The sequence below is a fragment of the Rhinolophus sinicus genome, chromosome 5, assembly GCF_057876585.1.
Source record: "Rhinolophus sinicus isolate RSI-liver-muscle chromosome 5, RSI-T2T, whole genome shotgun sequence".
In the NCBI taxonomy this organism is placed as follows: Eukaryota; Metazoa; Chordata; class Mammalia; order Chiroptera; family Rhinolophidae; genus Rhinolophus; species Rhinolophus sinicus.
The window spans coordinates 86,254,513-86,275,378 of record NC_142505.1 but is presented as its reverse complement, the minus strand read 5'-3'; the positions used below and the strand labels follow the sequence as shown (position 1 = coordinate 86,275,378).

Genomic DNA, 20,866 nt, shown 5'->3' with positions numbered 1-20,866 from the left:
AGTGTTTCCCAATCAGATCTGAATTTCCCTTCACTAAAGCGAAACTTGACAATACATTTGGCATTAGATGAAGATTAAAATATAAAAAAATCGGAGGGTTTGATTTAATTCAAATATAGCCAAGAAGCCTAAACTGGCTGTGCTGTGCCCTAGCTGTATACATAAGATCTCTGGGCTTCATTTTCTTTCTATGGGAGGGAGTAATAGTAGGGCCTGTTTTATAGGATTGTTGGAAGGATGAGAGTTCAAGACACGTTAAAAAAAAAAAAGAAAAAAGCTGGAACGTGAGTGCCTGGCACAGTAAACACTCAGCCATCTCTGGAAGAGATTGTGTTGAACTGGTATTCTTTAAACGTTTGGTAGAATTTTCCAGTGAAGCCATTTAGGTCTGGACTATTATTTGGGGGAGATTTTTAATTACAAATGTAATTTCTTCAATAGTTGTATGGCTGTTCAAATATTTTGTTCAGGAGTATGAAGGACGTCAAATTAAGACCGTCCTTTTCACAATTTACGTAGCATGTATTCTGCCGCCCCAGTTGATACATTCAGACAAAAACATTTTTCTCAACGAAAAGGTCTGGGTAGCCCACTCCTCACTATATTGTTCACATTTTGAAGCACCGGAGTAAGCATTTTTTAAAAAATAGAGACTGAAGTGCTTGTGAATTTTGGCATTTTATTTTTGTAATGAATGTGTGACCTCACTGTATAGTAATGGTTACATACTGTACATTGCAAGAGGGAATTGAACAGCTGATTTAATGAAACCATTTTAACAAGAGCCAGTTGCAGTGTTAGTTTGTAATTACAAAGGAACCTGCCTGGACTTTAATTTGTCATCTTGTTCTATTTGAAAATGATGCTGGATTTGTATTTCCCAGATGCCAGAGACAATGATGAGAGGTCCCAGGTGACAAGCCTGTACCATCAGCAAAGTTTTAAACAAAAGCCATCATTTTTCTGATGAGCTAAAATTTTACTGACTCCAGAGAGAGGCCTGATAGGAGTGTTTTTGTCTTGGGACATGGTTGGTCATGCTTATCATCTACTTCACTTATGTGACAGGTATTTGTAATTGCTCATATCTATAGAGGATGTTTTAGTTTATTTACTAAGCACTTCCATATCTATTATCTCATTTGATCCCTGAAACAACCCTGGGTAGATGGTAGGAGGTGCCGTACATATAAGGCATCAAAGGCTCACAGTGGATAAGTGACTTGTCCAAGAGCACACGGCTAGTAAGTGGCTGAACTGGAATCATTGTGTGGCCGCACATTTATCAAACCTCAAATGAAAGTTTATAGTAATGCTACGCAATGCTACATACATCTAGATATCACTTGATTTAGAGTTCCTGATCACAAACTATTATGTACACCATGTCATATCATCGTCATTCGATCTTACTTTTACAACCTCTTTCTCTGAAGTGGAGTAAATACCATTATGACTCACTTGATGTGTTTCTCAGTGTACGTAAAAACACATCTTGTGAAAAGTCCTTTATTCAATTTCTTTCAAATTACCCTGTTTGATGTGTGTGTGTGTGTGTGTGTGTGTGTGTGTGTGTGTGTGTGTGTGTTTGCTGTGATCTTGACTACTATGGTGATAGAGCTAGAATTGGTTAGACTAATTATAGTTTTTTTCATCTGTAAAATGGGGTGTTTGGGTTAGCATCTGGGAAATACAGAAACAGGGTTGGAAGGAACCTTAACAGCCTAGGCTTTCAAATCAGATGGATTACAGACCAATTGTTGGCTACTAAGTCCGCCGTTGACTAGCTCTGTGGTCTGAGACAAGTTAACTTTCTTTGAAGTTACATTTCCTCATTGGTGAAATATAATTGAAAATACTATCTATTTGCAGAATTGTTGTAAAGTGGTGAGCACAGTGCCTGGAATACAGTGACCATTCAAAAAAAGTGAGCCACTAAAATAGATGCTCTCTTTCTGGGTTAAGAGATTGGTTTGCTGGGTTAGTGAGTGCTCTCCATTTTCCCATAAAACAGCATCCTGAATAACCACTGCTGGTATACCTCACTCATTCTCTTGTAGGTTTCTGGTCTCGAAACTTGAATTAACATCTTTTGCAAAGGTTACTTGCATTTATTCCCAAATCGGTTTATGCTCATTGCATTTATAATTATTTCATTTAGTTAACTATTGCATATACTGGTGTATTCGTTTCTTATTGCTGATTTAGCGAATAACCACAGACTAAGTGGCTTAAAATAAATACACATTTATTATCGTATTGGAGGTCTGTCTGAAATAGGTTTCACTGGACTAAAATCAAGGTGCTGGTAGGGCTGCATCTTTTTCCCAAGGCTCTGAGAATCTGTTCCCTTGCCTTTTCCAGCTTTAGAAGCCACCTGAATTTCTAGACTTGTGGCTGGCTTCTTTCTCCATTTTCAGAGTCACCAGCATAGCATTTTCAAATTCCTCTTTGACTCTCCACCTCTCTTTGATTAGATTGGATCCACCGGATACTCCAGCATAATCTCCCCATCTCAAAATCCGTAATTTAATCACATCTGCAAAGTCTCTTTTGCCATGTAAAGGAACATACTCAGGTTCCAAGGGTTAGAGCATGGACATCTTTCGGGGAACTATTAACTCTGCCTTCCACAACTGTTGACATTTGAGAGAAGAGAAAGAGGGGAGTTTTTATGAAACCTAGTTTCTTTGGAAAGACGCATTAAGTTAAATTGAAAACATACTGCTTTTGAATTAGATGTGGGTGAGCCAACTATAAAATTTGGGGGAAATTGTGAAAGTCGAGAAGGGTTCTGCATCCAGATTGCTTCAGAAGTGTTTATGTTCTTGCTCCATTTAGAGAAGCTCACTGGAAATCAGAAAATGCATTATGGTTTTGATTTATGGGAGAAATACAATTCAGAAGTCTAGTTAATGGACTTGTTCACAAAGAAAAGTCCTTGACTCCACCCCAGAAGATGGGCAAAGGCAAACACATGTATTTTTATATATAAATCGAAATAAAATATTTTAAGTGTCTTGAGTACTATGTTTTTATGTTTTCCCACTTTAAGATAAATTTCTCACTTTCTTGGTTAACTAGCTAACTGCCAATCTCAATTGTGTCAGATAAAAGGTTGTCTATTATATTATTTAACCAACTCACATCTCATTACCATCCCTTCTGTCCTGAGTTTATTCTCCCCGAGCTCAGAGATTCTTGACATTTTGGTGGGAGTCTTGGACCTCTTTGAGAATTTGATGAAAGCTAAGTCTGACTTTAAAAAATACCTATACAAACAATTTTTTCTTTCTTTTCATACCTTGGGTACAAAGAGTTATTATACTCTGCAGTTCTTGGACCATTCTCATCTTCAGTCTGCAGAGCCATTCTCTTATTTTTATTTTATTTTTTAAAATTTTATTTTCACCTTCCCCTCTCATTCCCATTTTCATTCTCACCCCTGAACCACCCTCCCTAATTTATTTAATTTATTTACTTAGATACCCACCCTAATTTATTTAATACTTATTCTTGGAGAGCTATGTGTTATTAGAAGAAAAAGCAGTATTATTTTGCAGAGTCAATATTTCATATACAATTTTATGTGAATTTATGCATCTTCTAAAGGCTCTTCTTGGAGACTAGAACATCTGTGGGTCCAAGGTCAGGAAGCTTTTCCTTAATCTGCACTGTCCAATACAGTAGCCACTAGCCTCATGAGACTATTTAAATTCAACTTTAAGTTAAGATTCTATAAAATTGAAAATTAAGTTTCTCAGCCACACTAGCCACCTTTCAAGTCTTCAACAGCCATACGTAGTGATTGGCTGATACTGTATAGCATAGCCAGATAGAGAAGGTATCCATCATCGCAGAAAGTTCTGTCGGACACTTCCCTGAGTGATCTATAAGAACTCTTTCCAGCTCTCACTCTACGGATTGTTCTAGTTGGAAACATTTTCTCTAACTAGCATGCCTTTGTGCTGTGTGAAATGACTCATTCCTCAAAACGGGGTTAGAGTCCCTGATAGAGCAGATGGGAGAAGAGTCTCAGGACGTGAAAACTGTAATGGTTCTAGATCCAGCAAGTGAGAAGACTGCATATATGCCCCTACCCTATTGCCCTCTGGGGGAATTCCACACTGACGCACACACTACAATCCTTGAGGTCATAATTATAATCACACTTGTATATAATATATATAAGCAATATAGAATGCTTTGTAATTTGAAAACCCATTGATTTACAGCTGCGTTTAATGATAGCGATTGTTGTAACAAATGGTTGAGGATGGAATGTGCAGACAGGCCTGCAGGTAAGAAAATACACAAGGTGAAAATACACAATTGTGAAAATACACAAGGTGAAAATACACAATGATGAAATACAACAGGCATTTTACTTTCCTCATTGAGACACCTTTCAGTCTACTTTAGGAGGTCATTCAGAGGCTTCTGCTTTCTTTGATCCTCTTGCTTCTCCTCAGGATTCTGGTTCCCTCCTGAAATTGGGGGAGTCAAGTTCTCCGTTCTGGTCTCTGCTGAGAGGGGGGAAGGTAGACCCTTATTATGGCTTTTGCCTTTTTTTTATAGGAGGTTCATGTATTTAGATTGTATAGAATAGAGACAGACAAACCCTTCTCTTTGCTAAATTTGGCATCTCTCACAGCGCAATTTCAGTAGGAGTGAGGGGCGGAAGGAACAAATCGAGGCAAGGAAAAGAGAAATGACCTGCCTATCATAGCCATGTTTTCTGATAAAGACTGAGGCTAAGAATGGTTCAATGCCATGTGTAAGATTATTCAGCTAGTGAGTCTCTGTGCTTTAAATACTGTTCTCATACTTGTGCATATCTGCTTGCCCCTACCTATCAATGTATCTATGTATCTATCTATCTGTGTATCTATCTATCTATGAATCTATATCTTCTATCTATCAGTCAATCAATCAATCATCTATCTATGAATCCATCTTCAGGAGTGGAGTTACTGGTAGGTATCCATGAAGGCTACCTTAACATTCTCCTCAGTTTGATTAAACTTTAGACAAGTTTCTTCCTGATTGTAGGCTCTGACCTCCCTTTTCTTTTTAGAGAATTTACTTTAGAAAACTTACAATTGTATTGTAAATTTTCTGCAACCCAGGAATCTTTCTCAAGGATCTGGAAATCATCGTCTCTTTGAAATGTAATGGTGGAAGGAGATAGCATCCCTGTCTCTGAGTCTCTGTGGGAGCCTAACTTCTAAAAGTGACAATTAGCAAACACAAATGGCCTAATTACATGAACCAGCCTCCCTCCAATGTCCTCCAGTACTTTTCCATTAGCTCACCCAGCATTTAAAAATTCTTCTGCCTTTTGTTTCAGCAGAGTTGAATTCAAACTTTCTCCCCTATTGCAATGGTTTCAAGTTTTCCTTAACATTTTTAACAAGTGTCCAGTGAAGTTTTTCTACAACTCTAAATATATTTAATTTAAGTATAAGAGTATTATGCAGAATGGCTTATAGTTCTATATATATATATATAGATAGATAGATATGTTAGTAATGCCTAAGAGTTCCTACATTTCCATTTCTACAACCCTTAGAATTATTTAGAACTCTAATGTTTGTGAGTTAATAAGGTTAAGTGGTATCTCATTTTTTAAATTGGCATTTCTTAAACTACCAATGTTTCTGAGCATTTTTAAATATATTTAATAGCTTTTTGGGTTTCCTCCTCTGTAAATTGTCTGTTCATAGACTTTGTCCTTTTTTTTTTCTTCTTTTTTTTCTGTTGGGATTGCTGTTTTTTCTTGTTGCTTTGCAGCAATTCCTTTTACATTCGGTAAGGCCTTGTGAGTTTTAGACATTTCAAATACTTTCCCCTGTGCTTTCAACCACTAGTGACCTGTGTTCATGTTGGCACTTGTCAAACAGAAATGTACATTTAAAAAACTATTTATTTTGAACTTCAAACTTGCAGAAAAGTTGTAAATGTATATGTAAAAACTCCAATATATTATTTAATCAGACTCATTATCTTAACATTTTGTTCCATATATGCATATATATACATACATATACATATATGTATTTATGTGTGTGTGTGTCTGTGTGTGTGTGTGTGTAAAGAACCATTTGCAAATAGGTTGCAGACCTGTTCTTTACTCCTAGTAAAGAATTTATATGTCTTTACTCCTGGTTATCTTAGTGTGTGTTTCTTAAGAACAGGAACAAACTATAACGGGAATACAAGCAAGAAATCAGGCAATTTAACATTGATTTTCTACTATGTAATCCACTATCCAAGTGTGAATTTTGCCAATTCTCTCGATATTGAGTTTTATAGTTAGTTTTTCCTTACAGTCCAGGATTCTACCTGTCAAATCTCTTTTATTTCCTTTCTTTCTCTCCCTTAGGATTTCTTTTTTATGCCCTTAACATTTTGTTTAATAGACTGTTCCTCAGTTTGTGTTAGTGTGATGTTTTTTCACGATTATGAATTTTTTGCAGAAATGCTACAAAGGTGATATTGTGCTTTCAGAGCATCATGTCAGGAGGCATATATCAATTTATACCCTTTCTGTTAACTTTGGTCACTTAATTAAGATGAGTCTACCAATGACCATTTCCTCCTTTGTCATTAACTACTATCACATAGACATGTTGTGACTGTGGAAATATATCTGTACTTTGCACTTGTCACTTATCGATATATGCTGAACTCACTTCCTATTAGCTCATAGAGATCTCTTTTCTTTGTTACAAATCACTTCATTGTGTGTATGTATCGTAATTTAGCAGTCTCCTATGTGTAGACATTTAGGTTATTTCCAAAACTTCACATTTTTACAAATAATGTTGTAATGGATAACCCAATGCAGATGTATTTCTTATTGGTAGAGGTGTATCTTCGGGGTAAATTCCTAGAATGGGGATTGCTAAATTAAAAGAAAATGCATGTGTAGTTTTGTTAGAGATTGCCCAATTCCCCAGCAGCAGGGTTATATCATCTGCATTGCCTCCAGCCATGAGCAAGAGTGCCTCACAGCCTTGCCAGCAGACTTTGCCAACCTTTTTAATTCTTTGCCAACCTGATAGAAGAAAAATGGTATCTCACTGTCATTTTATTTGCTTTTCTCTTATTCTGAGTAAAATTGAAATAGTTTCATATGACTAAGGACCATTGTATATCTTTTTAATGAATTGTTTGTCCCTTTAACTTATTATTCTGTTGAGGTTTTAGTCACTTCCCCCCCTTTATTGTAAGAGTTTTTAAGTATATTAAGGATAATACCTTTTTGTCTCTGATACAGTCTGCAAATTTTTTTTTCCAGTTTGTCATTTTCGGCATTTTACTTTGGTTGTGGCATTTTTTCCATGAATAAAATTTATAATTTTTTATAGTCAAATTTATCTTAAAATTTTTTTCAACTGGTGTTTAAATCTTAGAAACTTTTCTTATATCCAGGTTATATAGATGAATTCAATCATGTTTTCTAGTGCTTGTATGGTTTTATTTATTTATTTTTTACTTTGCTATATATGGATCCATTTGGAGTTTATTTTCGCATGTGATAAGAGGAATGCATTTATTATCTTTTCCCTAAAGACTATCCCATTATCTCAATATCATTTTTTAAAAAAGTTCATCTTTGCCCAGGAGTTGAAAAGCCACCTTTATCATGTAGTAACTGTCCCTATGTATTGGGTCTCCATCTGGGCATTCTATTCTTTTCTGTGGCACCAATCTGTCTGCCTTATTCATGTGCCAGAACTACATGGTTCTAATTATGGGATGCTTTATAGAATGTTTTAATATTTGATAGGCCCCTTTTCCTAGTAGCTTTGCTTTTTTCAGTCTTTTTCCTAGCTATTCATGCATGTTTATTTTTCCACATCAACTTTTGTTGGAACTTATCTAGTTTAATAAAAATAGCTTATTAGTATTGCCTTAAGTTTACAAATCGGTGTCCAAGAACAAGGGCTATCTCTCCATTTGTTCAAATTTGATTTTGTGTCTTTCCGTACTGTGTTTGTTTTCTCATACTGGTTGTACTAGTTAGCTATGGCTGCATAACAAATTATCTCTAAACTTAGTTGCTTAAAACAATAAACATTTGTTATCTCAGACATTTTCTATAGTTCATGAATTCAGGAGTGACCTAGCTGGGTGATTCTGGCTTGGGGGTCCCTCATGAAGTCATAGTCAGGATGGTGCCTGGGGCCGCAGCTATCTGAGGCTTAATTGGTGCTTCTGAGATGGCTCACTCACATGGCTGGCAAGTTGGTGCTAGCAGGAGACCAGTTTCTCACCACGCAATCCTCTCCATAGGGTTGCTTGAGTGTCCTAAAACATGGCAGCTGGCTTGCACTGGACAAATGATCCATGGTGCGAACTATAGTTATTTTTTTATAACTTAGCCTTGGATGTCATACAACATCATTTCCATAATTTGTGGAACTGGGTACATAGATCAGCACTATTCAGTGTGGGAGGGGTCTATACAAAGCAGTGATTACATGGAAATAGGGATCACTGGGGCCATCTTGCACATATCTTGAGCATTTTTACACCAAGTAAGATTGTGGTTTCAGAATCATGTGTGTGTGGAATGGGTGTTGAAAAGAAGGTTTATAGCATTTATGAAGATAATAGCATGATTTCTCTCCTTAGATATATGGTATCTTATGCTAATAAGTATACTTTGCATTCCTAGAACAAATCCTCCTTGGTTATTGTGTATTATTTTCACAGTGTGGTGATAAATTGCTGATAAATATTACAAATTTTTGAATTAATATTCATAAATTATATTTTCAAAAATTTTGACTATATCATATTTTGGTATTATTATTATATTTGCTTCGTAAAATGATTTTCAAAGGTTTTCATTTTCTATGCTTTTGAACAATTTTTATAATATTGAAACTATCCAGTTATTTACAGTTTGGTAAAATTTCCTTATGAAACCTTCTAGGCTGGGTGTTTTGTTTGTAGGGTATAGCTTATTATTATTATTATTATTATATATTTTTATTAAATTTATTGGGGTGACATTGGTTAGTGAAATTATATAGGGTTCAAGTGTACATTTATACAATACATCATCTATACAGTGCGTTGTATGTTCACCCCCCAGGATCAGTTCTCCTTCCATCACCATATATTTGATCCCCTTTACCCTCCCCTCCCCACCCCTTGATTTCATTTGCCTATTATGTCTGTATCCATCCCTTTACATTTAGCCTTCTGAATCACTTCCTTTCAGGTGTGACTCTTGTATACATCATAGATTTGATACTTTGTGAGTTGACTTGGAAATATTTTTTCTTTTAAAAGATAAACCAATCAATACACATTTATTAATATGCATTTTATGTTTGGTCTCTCTCCTGTCATTTTATTTCAATTATAATTACTACCCTGTTTCCCTGAAAATAATACCTAGCCAGACAATCAGCTCTAATGCGTCTTTTGGAGCAAAAATTAATATGAGACCCAGTCTTATATAAGACTGGGTCTTATATTATAGTAAAATAAGACCAAGTCTTGTATTAATTTTTTCTCCAAAAGACACATTTGAGCTGATTGTCCGGCTAGGTCTTATTTTCGGGGAAACATGATATATGAGTTTACTATATTTTCTATGTTTCTGTACATGATGTGTTTGTTTTGCTGTTTAATTAAAAAAATTTCTTTGGTATCAGGATTATGTATTTAGTGATAACCTTGGTGCTTACCTTTTAAAATGCCCCTCTCCACTGTTTTTTCTTTTTTTGAATTTAAATGCATTTTACTTTTAGACAACCTATATGACATGTTTTTCCTAAAAACACTGCCTCTGCTCCAAATAAATCAAGGTCAAGATAAACAAACAGCTCAAGGTGACATCAGTCCCATCTGTCCTAGTCCTGGTGTGTGGATGAAAAGCAGCAGCCAGTAATGATGATAACGACGGTGATGGATCCCAATGGCCAACTGTGTTAACATTTTTCCATTTCTAAACCATCCTTAAATGAAATCATATATAGCGTCATACCATCCTCACGGTAGTCCAGCAAAGCAACCATGCCATCTGGATTCATGTTTTCACCAATAAAGAACTGGTAGTTTTTGAAGTCAGCAAGAATATGCTTGATTTGTTCTGCAGCCCCTGTCATAAAAGGTTTTACTCTTCCTGGTCTCTGTTCTTCAAGTTTCCCTTTCATTGATCTCATGCAATCCTTGATGTACTTCTTGTATCCTGCAAATGATGGTTCATGACAGTATCAACACCAATGACTACCAAGCTTTTGGTACCTTCGCCATCGGGGCCTTCAGCAGAGGCATTTCCACCAATGAGTGAGTCACCAATGTTACCCTCTGTCCCACTGACTGTCCTCCCCTCCAGCCCCAGGCACAGCCCATCCGTGATCTCCAGGATCTTATAGATGTTGAAGATCATCTCATTATGGCTGATGAGTTCCGGGTACATGATCATGATGGTGGTTGGCAGGAGACGATGGCAAGTGCTAGTCTAGCAGGATCCCGGAGCGAGCGCGAGACAGCTAGAGCGGTGCTTGAGGGGAAGGGGAGCAGGCGGAAAAGTTCCGCTGTTTTCTTAGTTAAACCTTTTTATGTGGTTTGTCAGTTTCTAATGTATCCTTGACTCATTTCTTTTGTCTGTGCAACAGATGTTCTCAAAATAATGTCCACTGGAGGCCCCTGAAACACTTTCAGGGGGTGTGTGAGGTCAAAACTATTTTCATAGTATAACTATGACATTATTTCACTTTTCCATTCTTATTTTCTCATGAATACATGGAAGTTTTTCCAGAGGCTACATGATATATGATGGTGTTATTGCTGTGATGGCTAATGAGATGTGTGAAGAACCTATGAAAATCCAGCTGTTTTCTATTAAGCCAGGCCTTAAAGGGATTTGCAAAAATGTAAAATGATGCCACTCTTTTTATTATATTTTGGGGGAAAATGTCAATTTTTTATAAAAATGTTGTATTTGTTACCATGTAATAGGTTTATTGTTATTTTTAAGTGAGCCATTTGTAACAACATGGATGGATCTTGAGATTATTATGGTAAGTGAAATAAGTCAGACAGAAAATAGAGAATCATATGATTTCACTGATATGTGATATATAAAGTTGAAAACAACAAAGGAACAAGATAAACAAATGAAGAAACAAAAACTCATGGACACAGACAATAGTTTAGTGGTTACCAGAGGGTAAGTGGGGAAAGGGGTGGTAGATGAGCGTAAAAGGGATCAAATATATGGTGATGGAAGGAGAACTGATTCTGGGTAGTGAACACACAATGTGATATATAAATGATGTATTACAGAATTGTACACCTGAAACCTATGTAACTTTACTAGCAGTTGTCACCCCAATAAACTTTAATTTTAAAAAAGGTAAATAAATAACTTCTCAGTTTTTGTTTGTAATATGGAAAGTATTGACACATGTAACTCAATACACAAAACCGTTTTGAGGTTCTCAAAAATGTTAGAAGTGTAAATAATTTCTTTTTTCTTTTTATTTTTTAAATTAAATTTTGTTGGGGTGACAATTGTTAGTAAAGTTACATAGATTTCAAGTGTACAATTCTGTATTACATCATCTATATGTAAAGGATTTCAAAGGCCAAAAATTTTGAGAACTGCTTCTATGTTACATCAATGAATTTATTCTCCTTTCTACTTTCCCTCTCCCTTCTCTTCCACTTTTTATTCACATTATATTTATTTTGCAGAGTATATGCCATTTTATATTATTCTTCTACTTGTCTCCATTTTTGTTTTAGTCTTAAATATAAAATATGTTAAATTAACTAAATTTCCTCAGTCATAACTTCATTGGTGAAATTTATTCTTTAGCAGATTCTTCAAGGACTTGTGAATACAGTATTCCCCAAGTTCTTGCATGTGTAAAACTGTTTTTTATGTTATCTTTTATTTATAGCTTTGATATTGAAGAACAGCTTAGCTGGACATAAAATCCTTGGTTCGTATTTTCCCCCCTTAAATTTCTTGCAAATGCTGCTTGCTTCTTGCCTTGATTTGTATGTCGCTCTTGGGAAGTCTAACAGCTGAATTTTCTTGTTATTTTAAGATTTTCAGTCTTTTTGCCAGCTTGGAGAACTGAGGGATTTTTTTATTGTTGTTTGTTTGTTTTTTTCACCTTTAAAGTCTAATAGTTTTGCTAGGATATATACCGTGTTTCCCTGAGCATAAGACCTAGCCAGACAATCAGCTCTAATGCGTCTTTTAGAGCAAAAATTAATATAAGACCCGGTCTTATTTACTAATAATTTTACTTATTATATAAAACCGGTATAATATAATATAATATAATATAATATAATATAATATAATATAATATAATATAATATAATATAATATAAAATGTAATATAATATAATACCATATAATACCAGGTCTTATATAATATAAGACCAGGCCTTATATTAATTTTTGCTCCAAAAGACGCATTAGAGCTGATTGTCTGGCTAGGTCTTATTTTCAGGGAAACACAGTATGTGGGTTGATAATTCTGGATAAATCGTCCAAGGTACCTGGTGGACCCTTTTAGTATGTGGACTTAGATTTTCTATGATTTCCTGAATCAATTCATGGGCAATATTTTAAAGTAATAGTTCTATTCCATTGTTTCCTTTTTCTTATTTAAACAGTCTAATTACGTGTAATTGGATCTCCTTTGCTTTTCTTCCATTTAAACTACTTTCTTTTTGTCCCTTTTTAATGTTTTCATCTTATTTTTATTTCTTAGTTGTTTTTCTACTTTTCTTCATTTCTTCTTATTAAATGTTCATTCGATGCAATCTTCCTAGGCCAACTTGTAATTTAATTTTTCATTTCTGAGATGATTTTTTTCTTCCATTTCTTTAAATTCACTCTTTGTTTTTTCATGTTTTATGTCCATTTCTGTTCCATTTTGAACATCTCATTCATATACTTGCTTGAAAATATTGTATTTAATTTGGAGTGTTGTATTCTATAGTTTCTTTGCTTAGTTGTTTTTGGGGTGGTGTGGGATAATTTTCACCAGTTTAAATGTTTCAATTTTAAGTTTCAGTTTTATTTTTCCAAGTTTTTGTAGATGTAGACTGTTTTGGAGTCTTTATTTTGTGGGTCAACTTGGCAATGTGGGAAGAGTACAAGTTTTCATTCAAAAGTTTCCTCTTCTGCCTGTGAAGTGCAGTTTCTTTAATGGATATCTGTCCATCCATCCATCCATCCATCCATCCATCCATCCATCCATCCATCCATCAATATCTATCTTATCTGTCTACCTGTCATCTATCTGTATCTGTCATAATGGGAAAGTTCCCATGTATTCCCCAATTTTTAAATTTTCTTTTGTCTTGTGGGATACCAAATTTCTTTCACATGCGCCTTTGTCCTCACCACCCCAGGCACTGAAGTACGAATATTTTTCCCCTTCAAATGTTGTCCCTTTCTGAGGCTGCTGCTTTGGGTCCTGCACGCTTTTAAATCTCTTCCCTGTAGTCATTATTAAGTGTTGTCACAGTTACGTAGTATGGACTTGCTCTTTCTGGAGGTGATTTTAATTCTATCTTAGACAACTACCGCAGGTTGACTTGTGAGCTAGATCCGGGCAATCGGAGGCTCCTCACTCCCTCCGCTGACTTGGGAGTGGATGTCCCACCTGCCATGCCTACAGCCAGAGCCCTTCTCAAGGACGCAGGCTTGAGAGGGAGCAACGTGTTGAGACCAGTTGGACAGTGTATGTGAGCGAACCTCGTTAAGGCCTCCATAGAAACTTGTAACATTCTGCTGTGGGGTGCGGAGATCTACTCAACTTGCAGCACCCAAGACGAGCCTCTTAAACAGGTTCCCTTGCTTATTAACCTGCCACTTACCAATCTGGAGTGATCTGTGCCGGTCTTCCGTCTCTCCTTGCCCTCAATGTACCCGGCCAGTTTCAAACCAATAAGCCCCTTCTCACCCTTCTCAGTTTTCCCGGACTTCTCTCACTTTCCACAAACACTTGCAGTGGGGGCCAGGGCCCTCTATCTTCTACTTATGCTGAAGGGATGGGTTTTCTCTGGTTTTATTTGTGTTTCTGGTTAATCTGTATAGTTTGTTTGGAACAATTGTGAAGTGATTCTGATTTAGCTGCCATTATCCTCAGCCCACCCGGAAGCAGAAATCCTTAAGTGTAACCCAATCCATTACTTTCCCTCCCGCCACCCCACATGCATAAATTAAATTAATTAATTAAATTTAAAAAAATGAAGTCCGAGGTATTTTCTTCAGTTAACCTTCTTGTTCTGTTGCCTTTATATCTAAACCTATCTAGTCTCTCCTTTTTATATAGTTTTATAAAGGGAATTAGTTTTATGTTCCTGCATGCAGTGATTGAGTTTTCCTAATACCCTCTTAAACAATAAATTATTTTCTTATTTATTTGCACTTTGTCATATACCCTGTTTCCCCAAAAAGAAGACCTAGCCGGACAATCAACTCTAATGCGTCTCTTGGAGCAAAAATTAATACAAGACCTGGTATTATATTATACCCAGTCTTATAGTAAAATAAGACCAGGTCTTATATTAATTTTTGCTCCAAAAGACACATTAGAGCTGATTGTCTGACTAGGTCTTATTTTCGGGGAAACATATTATGAAGTATTTATATGCACATGACTGTGTTTCTAAGATATTTATTCTGTTCTATGGATCTGTTTTTCTAGTATTACAGCTTTATAGTGTGTCTTAATATCTGATGGTCAGCTTTTAATTTTCTGTTTTAAAGTTGGCTTAGTTATGCATCAACCTTTATTATTTCATGTAAATTTTTGAGTACATATGATGAATTTCTCAAAGGTGTTTAAGTGGAAATTAAATTGGAAATTTACAGATTAGTGATGGAAAAATTTACATTTAAAAATTATTGTAATTTCCATTTATTCTGATTATCTTTGATGTCTTTTATTAGATTTAAAAATTATTTTCCAGAGAGCTATTGAGTTTTATTCCTTAGCTTAATTCCTGAGTATTTTCTATTTTTGTTGCTTGTCTTATAGTTTATTATATTTCCTAACTGGTTATTGCTGATGTTGAGAAATACTATTGATTTTTGTAGGTCAATCCTATATCAGCAACATTACTAAGCTCCCTTTTTCTAATAGTTTATCTCTAGATTATGTTGGTTTTTCTAAGTTATGATCATATATAATCTACAAATAAAGACTCCACTTTCTCAATGTTGCATTTTGAGCATTTTATTTTGCACTCTCAGGTAAAATAAAAGTAAGAAAATATAGCAGTGTTAGATTTGTTCTTTGTTCTCTATGAACTTTAATTATGCTTCTTATCCTAACTGTATGATTATTTGGGAGCTGGCAGTATATATATATATCCGTGGTACAAAGAAAGACAATATAATATAATATAGTATTGTTATGTTAAAACTCATTATAAATCCAAAAAAGTCTTTCTTTGTACTACCGAGGAGAAAATATTCAACCTCTGAAGACAAAACAAACTAAGGAGGAGATACATCCCCCTGAAATTCTCTCATTTGTATAAAACCTGTTGATCTTAATACCATGGTGAGCTAAGAAAAATCAAACATCAATCCCTATTTTGCTTACTTGATAAGAATTTTTAAAAATTCATCGTTATTTTTATTATATAATTTTTATTTTAAATCAAACAAGTAGTAAATTAAAGCATTCTAATTCTAAATTACTCAAATCGTATCATTCAAATGATGTAGAACTACACAGAAAGAAACCCTCTCTTTTTATCTTATTTTATATGTCCATCTCCATTTCCTTCTACCACAAGTAACAGTTTTCTGGGCATCTTTTTATCCCCCTTTTTATATATAAATATATATATATATTATAATGTAATGTATACTGTAATATAATATAAATTAATATATATTAAACACAACTTTTTTCTTCAGTTTCTTTTAAAATATATTCTTCATTGAAATACAATTCACATACCATAAAATTCACCATTTTAAAGTGTACAATTCAGTGGTTTTTAGTATATTCATAGTTATGCAACCATCAGCACTGTCTACTTGAGAACATTTTTATTACCCCCAAGAGAAACTCCATACCTGTTAGTAGTCACTCTCCATTTTTCCCTCTCCCCAGCTTCTGGCAACCACTAATATACTTTCTGTCATTGTGGATTTTTGTAGATTGGATGTTTCATGTCAGTGAAATCAAACAATATAGGGGGTGCCAAAAGTATACACATCTTAAGAAAGGAAAACTATTAAAATTATAATACTCAATTGATACCGATAACAAAAGATGAATAGAAGTCATGTTAGACTTCTGCAATTACAAGAGGTGCTCAAAGTCGTTCCCATCAGCATCCAGACACTTCTGATTATGGCGAACTACTGCTTGAGCAATGTTGACCAAAGAGTCCACTTGTATACATTTTTTTGGTGCCCCCGGTGTATAGTTTTCTTTTACTTACCTGCACATGACCTTTTAGGATAACTATTAATGGGATCATAATAAACATATTCTGATTCTTTTTTCTCTTAATATTTCCATATCAGCATATATATTACTGTATAATTATTTTTAATGGCAGTAGACAGACCAGATGCATCACAGTTTATTCAAGCATTCTATTATTGATGGATATATGAGTTGTAGCCAGTTAATATTATCAACAATCTTACACTGAAGTTTATTGTTGGTACATATAGTGTGCACATGCAAGGACCTTGTCTAGCAGGGGAATCTACACACGGAAATAATAATAGTAGCCACCTTAAACAGTTATTGTGCAGATAAAGCAAGAGAACACCAGTGCTTTGAATAATGCTTGGCAAACAGCAAACTCTCCATAAATGCTAACTATTATGAATATTCCAAAAATATTCAGATCTATAGTAGCATAGAAAATGTTTATGATCTCATAGTATAAAAAGCAACCCAGTAAACTAGCATGTATTCTTTGGTTGTAATTTTGTGAAAACTATATCTGCTTATAAATAAAAACTCAAAGGAAATATGGACATGTGGAAAGAATTGCTTTGTTGTGATGATGGTATTGTGGGCTGCCTTTTCATATTTTCAAAATGTCTGTAATGTTAGATCAGTATAAAATGAAAAAGAAATGTAGAGAGAGAAGAGGAAATCTTGAGTTGCCCTTGAAGATGAGAAAGAGAACCCCGAGGACCCCCAGACTGGGGCTCCCACCCAGAACAATGTGGCTCTGACTGGGATGAGCCAAGAGTAGCTCACCACGATTTTCTCATTATGCTGTGAAGGCTTCCTCATGGTTTCCTCTCCCTTCATCGTAAACATCTTTGGTTTATATCCTTGTTTATCCATCCATCCATCCATCCATCCATCCATCCATCCATCCATCCATCCATGCATCCATGCATCCATGCATCCATCCATGCATCCATCCATCCATGCATCCATCCATCCATCCATCCATGCATCCATCCATCCATCCATCCATCCATCCATCCATCCATCCATGCATCCATCCATCCATCCATCCATCCATGCATCCATCCATCCATCCATCCATCCATCCATCCATCCATCCATGCATCCATGCATGGATGCATCCATGCATCCATGCATCCATGCATGCATGCATCCATGCATCCATCCATGCACCCATCCATCCATCCATGCATCCATCCATCCATCCATCCATCCATCCATCCATCCATCCATGCATCCATCCATGCATCCATCCATGCATCCATCCATCCATCCATCCATCCATCCATGCATCCATCCATCCATCCATCCATCCATCCATCCATCCATCCATCCATCCATCCATCCATCCACTCAATAGATATTTATTGAGAACCCAATGGAGGCGGCACTGGATAGATAATGGTAAACCATGGTGAACAATGGGGAAGTTTTTGAATTTTGCATTATATCACATGTCTTAGACTGAAACGAAAAATAAAGAAACAAGAAAATATCAAATGATAAGTGGTATGCAGATAATGAAAATACAATGTGTGATGATATCTCACCTGGTGACTACTTTAGATTAGTGGTCAAGAAAGACTTCTCTGCAGAGGTAACAGTTTACCTGTTGAGACCTAAATGACAAGAAGAAGACATCCCATGGGGAGATCCTGGGGCAGGACATTGCAGGACAATGACTAACACACATGAAGATGCTAAAGCCGAGACCAGATTGGTGGGTGTGAAGTCTAAAAAAAAGGCCAGTGTGTGGCTGAGTAGTGGTGAGTGAAGTGAGGTCAGAGAAGAAGGCAGACATCAGATCATGTGGGGCTTTGTAAGGTAGGGCAGAGAGTTTAGATTTTACTGTAAGTGGGATGGGAAGCTCTGGATGGTTTTCAGTAGGAGAGTGACTTGATAGGATCTATGTTTTAAAAAGTATCCAACTGCCTGTTTGTGGCAAATGGGTTTTAGTGAGACTGGGATCAGTTGGGGGTATAGCAATGGGCGAGGCAGGAGATGATGGTGGCCCAGGTTAGGGTAGGAGCAGTGGAGAAGGAGAAAAATGGTGGTTGGGATTCTTTTGAAGTTAGTTACCTACATCCATTGAATTGATTGTGGAGCATAAAGGAAATTAAGCCAAAGAAAATGCCTAGAGTTTTGTCTTAAGTAATCAGGTGGGTGGTCATGCTAGGAGGTCAGACAACTAAGTTCGTGAATTCATCCTAGAAAAAGTGCTACATACCTCATTGCTGAATATCACTATGGTCACCTCTGAAGTACTTCCCTTGGGAAGCTAAGCATGGATGCCAGTGCCTAGTCCACCCTTCAAAGCAATTTTGGAGCTCTTTCTCTGGAATGGCCATCAGAGCTGTTGTTATATTACCCTTAATGTCCTGAGTGTCATCAAAATGTTTTCCTTTCAATATTTCCTTTATCTTTGGGTAAAGAAAGAAGTCATTAGGAGCCAGATCAGGTGAGTAGGGAGGGTGTTCCAATATAGTTATTTGTTTACTGGCTAAAAACTCCCTCACAGACAGTGCCGTGTGAGCTGGTGCATTGTTGTGATGCAAGAGCGGTGAATTGCTGGAGAAAAGTTCGGGTCGTCTAACATTTTCATGCAGCCTTTTCAGCACTTCCAAATAGTAAACTTGCTTAACTGTCCAGCCGGTACAAATTCATAATGAATACTCCCTCTGATATAAAAAAACGTTAGCAACTTCGTTGCAACAAATTTGTGAACTTAATTGTGAGACCTGTATGTACTCTGAAGAAGAGTGAAGACCTTCTGAAGAATAAAAACATTCTGTTTTGATTGTATTAAAGCTTTTTATTCTATCCAAATAGAAATGACAAATAGAGACTTGATTATATGAGTGTGGATTTCCAGGAGAGATACAGAAATCCTCAGTATAGATGTGGTATTTAAAGCTGTGGAATTTGGGTGGGCTCACCTACAGGAAATGAGTGGATAAAGAAAAGAAAGAGGCCCATGCTTGTACTTTCAGAGTGTGGCAGCTCTGATGTCTCATTGCAGAGGGACTGAGCAGCTCTCCCTGCTCCCTGATGCCTCCCATCAATCTCACCAAAATCAGAAATCCCAGAAGCAGAAAATTATTCCTTAGTTTCCATTCAAGTATAATCACCTGGGAGAGATATTGCAGGAAGCCACATCATTATTTATATTTTGGAACGACTGTGGCTAGGGTCCCTTCCTGAGTGAGAGATCAATGAGGAAGGAGGAGGAGAAAGGACTCATCCTAGGTCCACGAGGAAGCAGAACTGAGCACCACTAAGATTCACAGTGGGTGGGGTGGGGGTGAGGGCATTCCTGGGCCAGGAAAAGACACAGAGAAGCAGAGACTGGAGGTCTAAAATGAGAGCTCTCCTACACTCGTTTTGCTCAGGGTGGTCTTGCAATCAGCTCCAGGGCTGTGTGTCACCTTTACTTCATGGGATGTAAAGGCTAGAGCAGCTTTCTCACTCAGGCACTTGCTCCCAGCAGAGATCATGGCATCTCACAACCTTTGTGTAGTTTTCTGGCCATACATGGAAACAGCTGTAGACAGTGTCCTTGACGCCAGTAGACAGTGTCCAGTTTGCTGGGGGAATTTTCCACAAAAGCACACGAGGATTTGTCCCACCCGACTGAGAAAGCTGTTTTTCTGGATGGATCTCTATTTATGCATGAGGAAACTTGGCACTGGTGAAGCTGTCGCTTAGTTCTCTTTTTTGTTTGGTTTTATTTTGTGCTTCAGAAATAGAACAGATTAAGCATTACTTGCTTTTGAAGGCTTCAGCTCTCCCTACAGCATGACTTTAAATTCTGTTCTCCCCAGGCGAGAATGTGGAAAACGTCTCTTCCAGCTTTTGTTAAAAGCAATGCAAATGCAGGGAATACTTGGGAGGGATTTTTAAAGTTTAATTTCATTTATATGTCTTTGAACATAAACCTTTTCTTCCTACAAAAAAATACATGCTCATTATAAAGAAATTAGACAAAAATTAGAAAAAATACAAAGAAGAAAAAAAAATAAAATTGGGTGGTAATTAAAATGAAATAAAATTACCTTAGAGCTGGAAAGGACCTTAGAAATAATCTAACCAAACTCAACAAACTATGTTTTAAAGATTTTTATTAAAAATATAGCTAACATACGATATTATATTACTTTCAAGGGTACACCATCGTTATTCAATGTTTGTATACTTTAAGTGATCACCATGATAAGTCCAGCAACCATCTGACACTGTACCACGCTATCACAATATTATTGACTGTATTCCTTATGCTGTATGTTACATCCCTCCATGACTACTTTGTAACAACCAAATTGTACTTCTTAATCTCTTCCCCTTTTTTCACCCACACCCTCAACCCCCTCCCATCTGGCAACCATCAAAATGTTCTCTGTATCTCTGAG

The 20,866-nt window shown here is 36.2% G+C and overlaps 1 pseudogene; it reads right to left on the bottom strand.

The window, feature by feature from the left end:
- Positions 1 to 9,804: 9,804 nt before the first annotated feature.
- Positions 9,805 to 11,247, bottom strand: LOC109451099 (translationally-controlled tumor protein-like; annotated as a pseudogene).
- Between the last annotated feature and the right edge of the window lie 9,619 nt (positions 11,248 to 20,866).